Source organism: Neovison vison, chromosome 4, assembly GCF_020171115.1.
Source record: "Neovison vison isolate M4711 chromosome 4, ASM_NN_V1, whole genome shotgun sequence".
Classification (NCBI taxonomy): domain Eukaryota; kingdom Metazoa; phylum Chordata; class Mammalia; order Carnivora; family Mustelidae; genus Neogale; species Neogale vison.
The window spans coordinates 35,699,369-35,712,751 of NC_058094.1; the positions used below are offsets into that span (position 1 = coordinate 35,699,369).

The following is a 13,383-nucleotide window of genomic DNA, read 5'->3' on the forward strand; positions in this document are numbered from 1 at the left end:
CTTTTCTCTTTAGAAATTTATTGTAATTCTTTTGAAACAAATTCCCTCAGTTTTTGACTGAAAATATCTCATGTTTTTGTCATTTAAAAAATATAATTAAACTTTTATTTTGCATTAAGTGTAGATTCACATGCAACTGAAAGCACCAATACAGAGAGAATCCAAATATCTTTTATCACTTTCCCTTAAAGGTGACATTTTGCAAAACTGTAGTGCAATATTACAAGCAGGACACTGACGTTGATACAGAAGTTGTCAAGATGTAGAATTTTCATCACCACAAGGATCCTTCATGTTGTATTTTTACAATGTAAGCATTTCTCTTCCACGCATAGTCAGTTTAATCTCTGGAAACCACCAATCTGTTTTTCATTTCTATAACTTTGCCATATCAATAATGTTATATAAATGGATCATATAGTATGTGACCTTTTGAATTAGTTTTTTCACTCAGGAAAATTCTCTGGATATTCACGCAGGTTTTTGTATGTATCAGTAGTCTGTTCCATTTTAGTATTGAGTAGTATCTCAAGGTGTAGATATACTAAAATTGTTTATCCATTTACCTATTGAAGGCATCTGGGGACTCCTGGGTGGCTCAGGTTGTTAAGCAGTAACTCTTGATTTTGGCTTAGGTCATGAGCTCAGGGTCTTGGGACCCAGCCCCACACTTGGCCCTGTTGTCAGCACAGAGTCTGCGTGAAGATTTCTCTCTCCCTCTGCCCCTCCCCTGACTTGTGTGAGTGCACATACACAGACACGTGATCTCTCTCTCTCCGATAAATAAATAAATCTTAAACAACAACAAAAAAAAATAGCATCTGAATTATTTCCAATTAGTGACCATCACAAAGTTATAAACTTTTGTGTACAAGCTTTTAACTTAAGTCTTCATTTTTCTGAAATGCCAGGAGTACAACTACTGAGTCATATGGTAGTTGCCTGTGTAATACTTTTGAAAACTGCCAAACCATTTACCATAGTGACTGTGTCATTTTACAACCCCACCAGCAATGTATGAGTGATTCAGTTTCTTTGCATCCTTGCTGGCATTCAGTATCCTCACTACTTTTTATTTTAGTCGTTTTGATAGTTGTGTAGTGATATCTCATTATGGTTTTTTTTTTTTTTTAACTTGCGTTTCCCTAATGGTTAATGATGTTAGAAAATCTTTTCATGTGCTTATTTGTCATCTGTATATAGTCTTGGGGGAAATGTCTCTTCCTGTCTTTTGCTGATTCTCTAATTGGATTGTTTGTCTTACTGTTGAGTTTTACTATTAAAAAGTCTTCTGTTTTGCCTATAAAGTTAATATGACTTTCTGGTCTCACTGCTTTTAAGAAATTTTGTCTTTGTCTTTAGCTTTTAGCGGGTTGGTCATGATGTATTTATGTGTGATTTTCTTTGTAGTTATCCTGTTTGGGTTATATAGGACTTCTTAAATCTGTTGTTTTGTAAATTCTGGAAATGTCTCAGCCAATTCTCTTCAAACATTGTTTCTGTCCTACCTCTTTTCTCTTCTTTCCTTTTCCAAATGCACATGTTAGCCTTTTCATCATGTCCCACATGTCTCTTACATTGTTTCCTGTGTTTCCCATTCTTTTTTTCTTCTTATACTTCAGTCTAGATAGTGTCTGATGACCTACCTTTCATTTCACTATTTTTCTCTTTTGATATATCTTCCCCACTCTCGAACTACTCTATTAAGTTCTTAATTTCAGTTATTATACTATTCAGATCTTTATTAGAATATGTTCCTTTTTCATAGATTTAATTTTTTTTACAGGTGGAATTATCCTTCTGGCCATTTATTTTCTTGAACATATTAAAATTACAGCTATTTTTAATTCCCTGTCTGATAACTACAAAAGGAGAATCACCATTGGATCTGTCTTAACTGTATTTTTTCCTCTGGGATTTTGGTCAGTTAGACCTATCTCTTGGCATGATTAATGATTTTGGACTGAATTGGAAGTAGTGTGTGAAAAATGATAGAGGTTCTATATGCTGTCATCTTTCTTTAGAGAGGGTTATTTTTTTTTTTTTTTCTAGAAGATAGTTAGAATAGGGACAAATTACCTTGATCCAACTAGGCATTTTTAAATTTCTAGGATGGGTCCTGGTGTTTGTGAGGGTGCCTCTATCTCCTGTTTTCCACCACATCCATGGCACAGCCTTTGAGTTAGGAGGCTTGAAAACTCAGGGTGTTGACCAGCTCCAACTCCTTGGAGAATCCTGAACTCTAATTTTTGTCTCCCCAGCACTATAAGACTGCTAAACTCTCCCTTCATGTTTTAATGCTCTTTGCTGCAGTTTTATGTTTTATTTCTTGTTCTTTTGCTTAACATCAGTTAGGAATTGGCAAATACTTCAATGGGAAAACAGTTCAGGAAGTTAGTATCACTTCTCTCTGATACCTTTTTTTTTTTAAATCAGGTTCTTAATCCCCAAAGTCCCCTGTGCTTTTAAATATTTGTATTTATCCCAGTATTTATCTCTCTAGTCTTCAAGAGTGCTAGAAGCCCCACACCACTTAAGAATTATCAAATAATTTGAGGAAAAAAGCAGCAGATAACGTGGAGAATGTTGGGCTTCTATCAATAGATTTTTTCCCTTTATCTGAGATCTTGGAACTTAAGGATTTTTCTGCCTTTGCTGCTCTTTGATGCCTTCCAACCACTTTTTTTTTTTTTTTAAACTCCAGCTTTTATTGTTATCTCAGTGAGAATATTGGATGGAACACATGAAACTCCATCATAATGGGCAACAGAAGTTACCCAAGCGAGTTCAATCCAAAGAGTTGCTTCAGTGAAAACTATAATAATTTGGGCACAGTTTTATTCAGGATATTTTCACTTTGCACTTTGTCCATTTTCCTTGATTCAAATCTTCCTGATTAGATTTTTTTTTGCCAAATTACTCATTAGGCCAAAACTAGATTGAGATCATTAGAGTTCTCAGATATAGAAAAGATGAATTAGCCTTCTCTCCCTCATAAGAAGTTGAAAATAAAAACAATCCTCATGTATAAAATAAACATAAGAAACAATTCAGTTCTTTCTAAAAATACATCAAATGTAAATTATTTCCCAGAATTTATGAAGCCAGGCTTTCCAGGTATAGATCCTGGCTCTGTCATGTACTAGGTAGGCAAGGTACTTGTCATCTCTATGCTTAGGGTTCATCAGCTGTGAAATGTGAAAAAGAGAATAACACCTGCCTCCTAGGGTTATTGTAGTGAATGATTTAATATCTCTGCAGCACTTAAAACAATGCTTCACATGTATTAAGTGCTCAATTAATGTCACTTACTATAAAAGATTATCCAACATCAACAGTAATAACCATAAAATACATCAGCATATAATTAATGAACACTCATGAGAAGTATTCATGATTTAGCAGAGATAAATTTGATTTACTTGGGAAATTTATTTGAACCCTTTCATTGCTAGAAAATTTTGTGATAACTCCACAGTTTTATTTTTATTTTTCCTTCCTTTGCCTTTTTGGGGAGCTGAGGGAAGGCTCTTTCTTCTCTGTTGGGGGGGAGAAAAAGGAGCCATTTCTTTCTGTTGCTCAGCAGTGATTTCCAAATAGTTGAGATACTCAGCATTTACTGAGCACTCTTTGAGTTGTAGAAATGAATAAGAGTGTGTCTTTTGTACTATAAGTCTTTGTAGACTTACCAGAGTCAGAAGGACAAACCCAAAATGACATACACATTAAGCCATCTACCCTATGGTAGGGAGTCAGAATTTTAGAATACATTAACTTTATAATCCTCACAACAATCTTAGGATGTAGGCACTGGTGATCAGAGGATGGAAGTAACTTGCCCAGATGAGATTTGAACCCAGTGTCTCCAAAAAATAGCTCCATGGCCTTCCCACTAATGTTAAGATGGGGAGACAGGAACATTTTTACCTAGAAACATCAAATAAAAGGCCGTTTATAGTTTTCTGCTCAGTGACCCATACTACCTGTTATTTTAGGTGTGTGAACCTGAGTCAGACTCCTTCTTTGGTATTTACCAATTATTTCCGGGAAAGTGGTCAAACTAATAATAGGCAGCCTTGACGTTCATACAGCAAGCAAAAACTTCGGTGCAGAACTATTTTTGAATGGGTATTTTTAAATTCACTGAATCATTTTCACCTAAAAAAAATGAGTTGTCATTTAAAAAGTAAAGGGACATATATTCCCTCAATGTGACGGGCTGTGAATGGAGAAACCCTTTTCTGTATTTCCTATAATATTTTCAGCTACATCTGGATTAATTAGCCAAATTGGAAGAAACTTTTGGCTCCAAAGAGATCATCATCAGCGATTTCAACGCTGCAGGTGACTGGTAGCTTCTTTAGCTGTAAGAAGAATTTCTAATCCTAGGTAGTTTGCAAAGTGAAAATGAGTGATAACAGGTGGGAAGCATGCTTGTAGCATCTACCTTTTATTTGGAAGGTCAGTCCACTGAGTATTCTAACTTATAATGAGTTTAAGCCCAAATCAATATATAGTAAGGTATACCTAGTCTTAAAAATAATCAGAAATTCAAAACGAAAAGGTGTTAGATTTTTGCTAAATTTCAAACTAGATTTCAAATGAAAGCCCTTGAATTTTCGGCATTTTCAGAACCAAGAACTTCTTGTTTCAGAGGACATCACCTATCGGCAGAGCTGGGTACTGCAGCTTTCCTCAGGCCCGAGCTGCAGAAAGAGGAAGAGTTAGGCAGCCAGGGATCTGGAGTCTGAGAGACGCTAAAGCAGGCAGCTCATGGGAGGTGGGGCCCTGGAAGTCTGGAAGGACCTGCTTTCCCTCCTCTCTGCCCATCCACGCATTACTACGATATGCATTTCTGAACAGAAACCCAGACATAGCTGGAACAAACTGCAAAACGATGAATTGTGGCTGTTGCAGAAATCTGACCCGGGTGAGACATCCCCAGCCATCTAGATGGACATTGGGTTCAATGAGCCCCCTGTTGTTGTGCCGACAGGTAAATTCCCACCTGTCTTGTCTCTGAAATCACTGTAGCATGGGCAGCTTGATTTGACTTTTGCACTGCTACAGCTAATAGCATTAGGAGGATAGCTGTTCAGATACAAATCTGTCTTTTCTCCCAGTTGGGACTGGTACAGAAGTAGAAGAAGAGGAAACCAGAATGGGAGGATTTTATAGCCACAGTTTGGACATTGGTCTTATTGTTCAACAAGAAGTAATTTCTGACAATGAAGAAATTTCCTTCTTTTCAAGTGGCTCAGGTGGTTTAGCTTCCTTTTATATTTTGGAGCACCCTTGTGCTCGCTTTGGCAGTACATATATTTTGGAGCACCCTGGAGCAACTTTTTTTTTTTTTTTCTTAATTTTTAAGAGCCAGAATAGAGATCCTGATGACACTAGCATGGAAAGGTCCTTTGTTCGGTCCCGAGAGCAGGCTCTTTCCCCTTGCCTTTGAGCCCTTGTGCCCTCTGAATGAGTATACATGTTCTGCGTGTATTTTCCAGAATACCTTCATTTCATTTTGTTTAATTGACTTCCTGTTAATAGAGAGGGAGGAGGCCCTGGGAAATAAGCACGTGGGCTGAGTTAGAAAGAAGCGGGGATGATGCTAAAGGAAGTGAAGCTGAAGTTAGAAATGTGCAGGACCATGCAGGACCATGCAGGACCGTGCCTTTATTCGCAGCTCTAGGCTGTCACTGTGCTCGGCGTCTGTGGGACAGTCCCCCATTACTCCGCCCCGAGCCCCAAACGGCTGTGCCTGGGAGCATTTGGAGGAGAGGATTTGGCCCCTGTATGGTGACCTCCACACAAGAGTCTAAACGCGTTCTAAATGTACTCACGAGGTCGTTTTAAAGTGGTGCCGTTTTACTACTCGTCATTCTTGCATAGACATTTTATAGTGAGGGACTCCGGCATTCATACTTCCTCCCCCCCCTGCCCCCCGCCCCATCCCACTCGGTGTCGGGGTCGTTAGATTCTCTCAGCCGACTCTGGGCCACTACCCCCGTGTTTCTTTTATTTCTTTCCATCGCTAGTGTGGTCTCGGGACCTCGACGTGGATTCTTGCTGGGTCAAGACATCTTTTCTTCCAACTCCCCTTGAGTTTCTGTTTTTATCCCTTTGCTTACAAATAGCTTTAATTAGCTCAGAAAACTACTGCCCCCCACCCCCCAGGATTTTTCAGTTTCTCTCCTTCTGCTCCAGAGAGAGACATGCATGCTTCGTTCTGGTGATAAGGAGACCAGTAGCAACTTCAGAGCGACAGATGCATTTTCCTGCAAGGAACTGTAACGAACAGACACCAAAGTCTTAAAGAGGAAAGTTGTAGGCAACATTTGAGTGACAGCCTCGGAAGTTGAGGGTGTTGGGGAGCTGTCCGTGATGATTGTGGGGTGCGTGTGTCCAGCCACACACACACACACACACAGACACACACACACACAGACACACACACACACAGACACACACACACACACACACACACACACACCCTACAATGACAGATGACCTATTGAAATAATTTCAGAGCCGTTCTGTGGTTGCTACGACAACCAATGCTCTCTTGGCTTTCATCTGGCCATGTGACAGGGACTTTGACGTCAGCTGGAGGCAGAGTCTGTGGCTGAGTCCACACAGTCAAAGGCCTGGGAGAATCTGGTGGATGCTGGCCGCTCCTGCTGCTGCTTGCTCTACTCCTGCTGCTGCTCCTACCGCCGCACCCCTGCTTCCCCTGGGGCCACAGAGCATGGACTGTTAAATCTTGCACTTCTTTGGTGTGAGGTAATTAGCCTGCTTTATACACAGTAGTTATATGTTTTATAGATGACTGTGGTTTTCCCCCCTCCCTTTTACCTCCTACAAGTTTATCGTCATGAGCAATGATTGTTGTACCAGGGGGAAAAAATGTGAAGCAGCTTCTAGTTGCTAATTTTGTGCGGAGTCTCTGGAATTCGGTTAAATTTGGATTAATGTTCTCCGAAGTAAGTTAAAATATAATCGCCTTTCTTGCTCAACACTTGCTAACATGACATTATTCAGAGATACGGATTTTACAGCTGGAGTCAAACATTCCCCGTCAAATTCCAGGAATCCTCCCTTCAGCATTGTTTTGGGTTTAAAGACTCCAGCATAGTCTTGCAATATGTTACTAACTGCTTTTTTTTTTTCTTTTCTTTTTACAATTGTTACCCCTTCTGAATCAGCCTAGAATAGTTTGGAATTTGGTTTCTATCTTGTTTGCAGCATGCATAATTAGCAACAATAGGCACAGCGGGAAAGAACATTATACTTTGAAACAAAAGTTGGGATTTTTTTCTTGTAAATAGGGTAGTCGGAAAATACCAGGGAAACTGTCAACAGCTTCCTGTTTAGAGGAAAAATAATCTGGAATATGCCAGGGAAGTTGGGGTGGAACCTCTTATGTGTGTGTGCCTGTCATTGGTTTTGGTTGTTAGAGCAAAGTGCCCGTTTTCAGGATCTTCCTCTGAAAATTCAGCTGTGAAGAGAATGGCATTGGGTAGTCTTCACTAAGGAGTCATGCAAGCTGTTCTTGTATTTAGGAACTGAAATCTTGCCCACAGAAGGAAACAATAGTAGATGTTACTTTAATTCAAATCCAGATATAAATAGTCACTAAAATTTGCTCCAGATCTTGAATGAATAATTTGGTAATGGTGATTAATAAGACTTTTTATCTCCTTATTCCTAGCACAGTATATAATGCAAACTGTTTTATTTGCTCTGTTGTAGTTCCTTTTCTTCCCAAGTTTCATAAATTTGGATTTTTCTATCATTGGATAGATTGGGTAGTTTTGTAGCTAATAATTCAAAGGAAACCTCTGGCATTTAAGCTCATTGAAGCCTACATTTATAATCAGGTTTCTAAATCTTACAAATTCAACAGGAGAAATAGGAAAATTTTAGAGCAGCACACTTAATATACTTACAATTTTGATGGCTAGAAAATAATGGTTTCACTGTGTATATGAATATGTATTTTGTGATATGTGACTTATATCTCAAGGTAATGAAATTATATATTGTTCTTATTTTTATGTTCTTTATTAGTTTTAGAATTCTGATTGCATTTATATTTCTCTTGAAGATAAGAATTTTGAGCAGTATTAGGTTCAGTGTTAAGTGAATAATTGTGGATGCAACAATAATTTTTCAATTGCTTTCAATGACTAAATATTCATTGAACTGACTGACATTTGGTAAATCTGTTTTTGGCCAGAGACCCCACAGAGGATTTTCCAAAAAGTCTAATGTGCTTACAATTAAGGTACATCTACTGAGGCATCATCTCATCATTTAATTGATCTCATAATTATAGTAACTCAGAGACCACATTCTTAACACCCCTAGAAATATGTTAATTGGTTTGCAGCATTTCAAATGAGCAAGGATAGGACCGTTAGCATTGCATTTAAAAGCTCTATCTTTGATTGACTACTTTGATGTTTGCTTCTTTTATGAAAAATAAGTAATAAAAATAAAAATAAAAAATAAGTAATGTAGCTTAGATAGCAAAGATACAGCGAAGATTTTCTATATATCTCCCTCTATGATATTTTAAAGTTATAAAATGATTATATTCAATGCCCTTATAAAATACACTGGATTTCAGCAGTGTGAAATATAAGAGAACAAGTCTGTGTCAATGACAAAATGTCAATGATAAAGTTTATCACTAGGAGAGAGCACCCTATGCTATGATCTCAGAGATGCTCTAGAATCCACAGGTTTTTCTTGTGGCAAAATAAAAAGAAAATGACTGTCATCAGAGTCATTTACTTAAAGCAGTTAGACTGTGCTGATTTCAAGGTCAAGTTTGTTTCAGCTTCAAAAGATAGCAGCGAGGAATGCTTTGCTTGAAACCTGGTTGTTGCTTTGTGTATAAGTCAGGAATTTTTAACCTTTTTCATGTCATGGGCTTCTTTGGCAACCTGGGAAAGCCTATAGATTTCTCAGAATGATGCTTTTAAATGCGTATGTTAAATGCGTATGCAAGATTACAGAGGAAACCACTTTTATTGAAATACATTAACCAGATTTTTTTTGCAATTGTGATATGTGTTTTGTTAATAATTTATTCTTAAATGATACAAACTAGCAGCAGGTATAACTACCATCATTTTGGAGTAGTGATGAGTGTAGAAGGTATTTCGGAATATCTGTACCAACTGTAATGTGATGTGAGAACATCCGTGATTTCTCTTGGTGACAAAATCACAGGTACTGTGTTTGTAGCCTACATTTTAATGAAAAGAAATACTAAATTTCAGTTTGAGACTGGCAAAACTGAAAATGTCATATTTTTCCCATCCAAGTTCCTGGATTCCCTTGAATTCTGTCCACCCCTGAATTAAATGATAGGTAAGCAAATGATGCCGAAAGTTCGTAGAACTGCATTGGACAAAACACCACCATTTCCACGTCCAGTTCCACATCTGATTTTATTCTCTGAATGTGTGAATTTCACAGTATTCTCGAATTTCTGTGTGAAAAGGAATGGTATATCCAGACAGCTACCAAACTATAACTTTCGTTCATTTTCCTCCTTGAAATCCATAAACATTCTTATGTTACATGGACTGGGAAACTCTTACCTCATTAGAAAAGAGTGAAGAGGAAGGGCTTATAGTGTAGGTTATGCAAGTTAAAACCATGGACCACAGAAGTAAGACTAAAGCTAGCAACAAAATGGCTTTTATCCACTTGGAGAAAATAAGCCAGGAGTACTCAGATGAAGAATGCAGGATGTTATGTGAGATCATTCGAGAACTTACATAACTTCCCAGTGTAATGTAAAGCACATACTTGTGTGAATCCGTAAGTTATAATATTAACTTCGTTACTCAGGATAGAGCCTATTAATTTATCTACCAGAGGTCCCCAGGATGGGCCACATTCAAAATGAAATGGAGAAGGGAGACACTTCCTAAGTAATTTGAACTCAGGATTCTATTTGACTTACTGGTTATTTGAGAACAATACAAGAGGTATTGATATTGTTTAGCATGACTGTGTAAGCAATTGTCTCGTTCTCCTGTCAACTTTGAATTTGCAGAAGATATTGCCTACCATTCTTCTCCAACCTACTAGGTAGCTTTGCAGTTGGTTGGTTGGCTGACATCATGTATCATTACCTTTCCCACCCTGCCTCTAGATTGTCCAAAGCTGCTCTATTACATCAGCATCCCCCGTCTCAGCGTAAGAGAATTGGAGCCGTGACATTTTGTACAAGCTGTTGTCTAAACTCAATCCAAATCCCTAACATTTGAAATGGAAGCTTAGCAATTTTCCTTCATGTGTTCTTGGGGAATTATGAGAGAGGATTTTTCTCAAACATTTTTTAGTCATTGGACAAGAAGAGAACACCTGGTTTGGGGGTTTTGAGTCTCAGAGGCAACTTGATAAAGAAACTTGGAAAAAGTGTAAAAATCTCTGACTCCCAGCTGTACTGTTTGCCTCTTTGATGGCAGGTGTTTGAAATTTTAACTTCAGAAAGGAATGTGCCATTACTCCTCATGAAATCAACTGTTATTTAAATCGTGCCCCATGATGGAAATCTGACTAGAAATAGCATCCCAAAATATAGTTTTTTTTTATTGTCTCCAGAAGTGATGCCATAAAAGTTAGTGCTCATTAAAACTTCTATATAAAAATTATATGATAAATATTTAAATTCGCTGGAGCCATGTTCTTCAAACTAAAGACAGTCTGTTCTATCTCTGCAGTGAACTTTAGTTTTTTGGGACATATTTCTATAAATGCCTTTAATTAGAGACACAGCATCTCTTTAAAATTTAGTTTACACTAATGTCAAATGTAGTATACTCAGCTGACATTAAAGTTCTATATTTGATTTGCAGGAAAGAAATCTCTTAATCTGAACGATACTCAGCTGTTGTTTGTCCTAATGGAAGGATCATTCATATTTTCTGAATTCTATCCCAACGACTGTAGGAAAAGCTAAGGCTGCATATTGCTTTTGTGTGAGGATGAATCTTTTAAAGGATGATTCCAGATTTATTTATTTATTTATTTATTTATTTATTTATTTTTTACTTTTAAGAACTTAAACCCTATCCATTAGGGGCAAATGTTGAGAAGCGTTCTATTCTTTGACTCTGCTCAGCTGACTCCCACAGACTTTCATGTGATTCATACAACGAAAACCACAACCAATTTTGTGATGACCATATTTACAACATCCTTGGGGATAAAAAATAGCATCCCACCAAAAGTTACCCCATCCTATACCTTCCCAGGCATCAGATGCCACAGGAACCAAGCATTTATTAACTGGCTGCCGCATCTCCATATTACAGGAAGCATTTGGGGCCCCTCCCTCACATAGTTTTGAGCGATATATGCCACTGGCATAGAAAACTCATCTTATTTTATGAACTTCTGATTTTTGTTTGCTTGAGCTTTTACTCAAGCACTGAGTCTTCCATATATTCAACAAGCTTTGCACACCTACTGTATGCCAGGCATTAGCCCAGACACCAGGGATACTACGGTGAACAAGACAGGCAAGGTCTCTACCATCATGGAACTTACATTCCACTTTTAGGGATCCTATGTCTCTCAACAGCCACAGTTTCTTCCTCATGGTCATGCTGGCCAGTGTAGACAAAATGAGAATTACTTTTAAAAACAGAAACAAACAAACTTCAAAACAAAAGAGACAAGCAAACAACTGGGAGCATTAGATTTTACACCCGAGTTAAACCTTCGAAGGGGTGTTCTTCAGCTGGTGAACAGTTGGCCTGATTTGTAAGCAATCTGTTCTTATCAGTGTCAGGCATTCCAGATCAGTATGCCTAGCCCTATTCTCAGTGGGCCAAAGGCTGTCTTCTAAATCAGCAAAAGAATGAGACTGGTAAGAACTGACCTAAAGAATGATTTTCTTTTAGGCAAATATACTGTCTTATGCGAATAACAAGAGCTATTTTATTTTAAGAAAGGAATCCTTAAATTAGTAGTGCCCAAGTGCAGTTGGCCCTTCAATAACATGGGGATTAGGGGTGCCAAGCCTCCATGCAGTGGGAAATCCATATGGAACTTTTCACTGTCCCGAAACTTAACTTCTAATATCCTACCATTAACCATAAGCCTTACCAATACCATATACAGTCAATTAATAGATATTTTGTATGTTATATTATTATACACTTTATTTTTACAATAAAGCAAGCTAGAGAAAAGAAAATGTTATTAAGTAAATCATAAGGAAGAGAAAATAGTTACAGTACTATACTGTATTTATCAGGAAAAAACCCATGTTTAATTGGACCCATGCATGGTTCAAACCCCGCATTGTTCAAGGGTCAACTGTGTATCTATCTTAACTTTCTTGTACTAATCCAGTCAAGATAGGTTTACTACATAACCCCAGATCCCAATGGCATAGTACTCCCAGTGGCATAATACCATTCATTGTTCACTCACCCGCAAATCAGATTTAGGAGAAAGATTATTTTTTTTTTAAGGTTTATCTATTTATTGAGAGAGAAAGAAAGAGAGAGAGAACATGAGCAGGAGGAGGGGCAGAGAGGAGAATCTCACACGGACTCCCCACTGAGTGTGGAGCCAGGCATGGAGCTCCATCTCATGACTCTGAGATCATGACCTGAACTGAAATCAAGAGTTGGGTACTTAACTGAGGCATCCAGGCACCCCTAGGAGAAAGGTTCTACTCCACATAGTTGTCCAGGAATTCAGACTTCTAGCTAGTTAAACTAATCTGGGGAAAGTCCTACATCTACAACTTGCAGATGTTACTTAGGGCAAGTTACCTAAGTCACGGTTTTCTTTCCTGGATAATATCAGTACCTACCTTACTGGTTGTTAAGCCAGCTTACTTGGCATAGTAATTGACGGGTATTAGGTGTTCAATAATGTGAACTGTTATCATTAACTTTCTTTCTCTGATAGTGTGGCTACCACCACCATTTCCCCAGAAACTATGAAGTACCACTGCCCAAAATTGTGTGAGTATCTTCCTGGTGTTACAATAGTAGCGAACATTTAGGGAGCTAGATAGACTTCTAAGCTCTTTTCAAAATAACTATTTTTTCTTCTCAGTGTCCAGTTTTACAAATGAGGAAGCTGAGGTACAGAGAGCGTAAGTAAATAGCCCAGTATTACACAAGGATATATAACAGAACTCTAGGTATATGACCCTAAAGTCCTGGCTCTTTACTCACTGTGCTCTGTTGCTTTTTAAGCCGAGATATATTTTATTTTCCTTATACCTAATATATTGTAGCAGATTGTACTCTCCAAAATTGGCCATATAATTATATCAGCTCCCACATGCTCTTCTAGAATCTTGCCACTAACCATAAAGAGCAGGAGTCTGTTTCCCTC

The 13,383-nt window shown here is 38.0% G+C and overlaps 1 protein-coding gene across 2 annotated transcripts in view; it reads left to right on the top strand.

Annotated features, from left to right (window-relative positions):
- The window catches only part of NCALD (neurocalcin delta), a 270,362-nt gene that overhangs the window by 189,318 nt on the left and 67,661 nt on the right, over positions 1–13,383 (top strand). The window contains exon 1 of one of the 2 annotated variants that reach the window (XM_044245189.1): positions 6,628–6,780. The exons of the other annotated variant lie outside the window; for it this stretch is intronic. The gene's annotated coding sequence lies outside the window, so the exon portion shown is untranslated. Of the gene's footprint in view, positions 1–6,627; positions 6,781–13,383 lie in introns of those variants that run through there. 2 annotated transcript variants of the gene reach the window in all.